Raw genomic sequence first — 3,054 nt, 5'->3', positions numbered from 1 at the left:
TTCGGCAGATCCACTGCGGGGAATAGTCATCTACGCTGACTATTATCGCTATAATCTTATTGTCCTCGATCGAACTCCGACCCAAGATCCTTCTGCATATCAATACTCTCCCAGGCTTTCTCATTGTTGTGTTTGTACTTCATCTCTCAAAGGTTAAGGTTTCGTATTTGAGCAGCTTAAATATTATCTATCATTTCTTCCAATATGTTCTGTTGAGTCTATAATATTTCATTATTAGAGTGTATTGTAAATATGTAGATTTATTATACTTTATTTCTCATTTACACAGTAGATTAAGTGTATTTTAAAGTAATTGGCTTTGGTATTTTTTCCCGTGATTAGACCATCAACAGCAGCCATTCTAGTACTTAGCGCATGCCTTCATATTCCTATCAGAACAGCATCTTTTTTTTTTGCACTTTTTCCTGTTTCATTAACTTAATCAACTTAGACCATGCGAAAAATTCTAACGGAGCAAAATTAGGTCATTTGGCTCACCGATTCTGTTCCGTGTTTAGATCATGCATGATCTATTTTCCCCCTCAGCCTCGATCTTCTGCCTTCTCCCCGTAAATCTCTGCCTTAAGTACGCATAGAGAATTGACCTCTACAGCTTATTGCGGCAATGAATTCCACAGATTGACCATCCTCTGGTTAAAGATATTGCTCCTTCGTTCTAAAAGGACGCCCTCATTTCTGATGCTTTGCACCCTGGTTCTAAACTCCTCCATGGTCAGCAGTAAGCTAAGTGGATGTACAGTACAGGGCTGGGGGTGGTCTCAATAAGAATGACTGCGAAAACCTCCCTTCTGTACACCGTTCCGAACTGTCCAGTCGATCGTTGACCCAACCGCTGAAAGGGCCCAGCTGATTTGTATTCACTGAACATTCTGACTGGTGGTGAGTGCCCTTTCTCAGTCTACCACGCCATCGCAGTCTTGTCACCGGATATCTGCTGTAACTTGGATCGCTCCCCTTCTACTTTCCACAATATGTTTTAATTTCTACTCTGTGCTCTACAACTGGTCATCAGCCTTCAATATAGAAAGCCGTTACCAATATACTTTAGCATGCTATTCACGGCTTTCTGTCACGCTCTCGGAGTATTCAGCATATATGAGGAGGAATAGAGTCGACGTTTGAGACTACAGGAAGGATGTGGAAACTATTGAAAGGGTGCAGAGGAGATTTACAAGCATTTTACCTCGATTTGGGACATGCCTTATGAAATCAGATTGCGTGAATTCGGCCAGTTCCCTTTGGAGTGACGGAGGATGAGAGGTGACCTGATAGGAGTATAAGATGATGAGAGGCATTGATCGTGTGTATAGTCAGAGGTTCCCCACTCCCACCCCAGGTCTGAAATGGTTGCCACAAGAGGACACAGGTTTTAAGTGCTGGGGAATAGGTACAATGGAGTTGTCAGCTGTAAGTTTTTTACACAGAGGATGGAGAGTGTGAAGAATGAGTTGCCGGCAACGGTGGTGGAGGCGGATATTCTAGAGTCTTTAAAAAAAAAAACTTTTAGATAGGTACATGGAGCTTAGAGTAGGGACATGTTAGGCAAAACCTTGTGGGCGACAGAGCTATATTGTGCTGTGGGTTTTCAATGTTTCTATGAGACACATCCATCACAGAATTAGCACTGACCCTTCGGGGCTTGGGTCAAAGACTGGTGTCATGATATGGATCTGTGAGTGCGAACATATTTCGGGGTTATCGTAGATCTGCGGTGTCTAACGATTTGGAGGTGAAAGTTGCTTCATTTATAGATACGCCAATAATAATTTTAACTTGAATTTTGATCTCTGCAGAGTCCGCACTTTCCCCGAGAAAGGAATCAATAAGGGTAAACACACCAGGAAGCGTTTTCTTAAAGCATTTGTCGTCAAATATGCATCATAATTTGGAGATGCGAAACGATTTAAGGGTCTGTATGCCAAACAGGGTACGCCCGAGATTTGGGGTGTGCACAGATTTGCGTTTCTCTTCTAGAATATTTTGGTGGACTGGGATTAGGTGTGCGCACAGATTCGGGCGTGTCGCCGGGTTTAAGGCAGCACACGGATTTCAGCGAGTCGGTCGATCTGCGGGTGTGTTAAATCCCAACACTCTTTGAAGTTTGAAATTTGCTCTTGCTATTCTTTAAAATGGAGTCACCAATTTTTCTAACTGTTCTTGCTCTGGGATAATCTAATATGCAAGTGGCGGGCCAGCAGATTTCGGCTTGTGCACAGATATCGGGATGTGCACAGATTAGGCGGTGCCTCGGCGAATATGGGGTTGCTCGTGAATTTGGGGATGTGCTCAGATTTGCGTCTGCCGGCGAATATTGGGGGCGCACACAGATTGGCTGGTGTTCGTGTATTAGGAGGCGCACACTACTTTCTGCATTGCATGTGTACTGTGTGGGGTACATGGATTTGGGGCAGCAGACATGATATCTGGCTGCGTGTGGATTTGGCAATGTACGCAGATTTCAGGGTGTTGTGGTGAAAATGGGTTCAAACGTAAAGAATATATCGGTTATTTTGGAGCTGAGACAATCTCAAGCATGTTTCAATTATAGATACCTTTATAATAAATGCATTTGAATGATGAACTCTATTTTCACTATACATTTTCATGTGGATCCAGCTATTTTCTCATCTGTTTGAAAGATTTGAACTGGTACAATCAATTATGCATGTGGTGAGTTTGATGCTGTGTAAAGATTTTGTGGGCACATAGATTTGTGAGTGTGTGCAGGATTGGGCACCGATTTAGGGGTGTATGGATGCACATGGATTTGTGGATGTCGGCAGATTTGGGCGTGTGACTGGTTTCAATTTTTTTCATTTTGTTTGTTCTTGCAACTTTTTCAGGTGGAGGCGATTACTTGATGAGCTGTTTAAATATATTTTCGCTGGGATAATCATATGTGCATATGGGGGTTTGAGCAGGGATGCATGCTGATTTAGGGTGTATCGTCGAATAGGTGACTGCGCACGGTCTTGCAGACTGTCCGTGCATTTGGGTACGTGACGTAACTCAAGATTGTCTCATTTATACGAG

This window comes from Hypanus sabinus, unplaced genomic scaffold (genome assembly GCF_030144855.1).
Source record: "Hypanus sabinus isolate sHypSab1 unplaced genomic scaffold, sHypSab1.hap1 scaffold_747, whole genome shotgun sequence".
NCBI classification, from domain to species: Eukaryota; Metazoa; Chordata; class Chondrichthyes; order Myliobatiformes; family Dasyatidae; genus Hypanus; species Hypanus sabinus.
Note: the sequence above shows the minus strand (reverse complement) of the source record.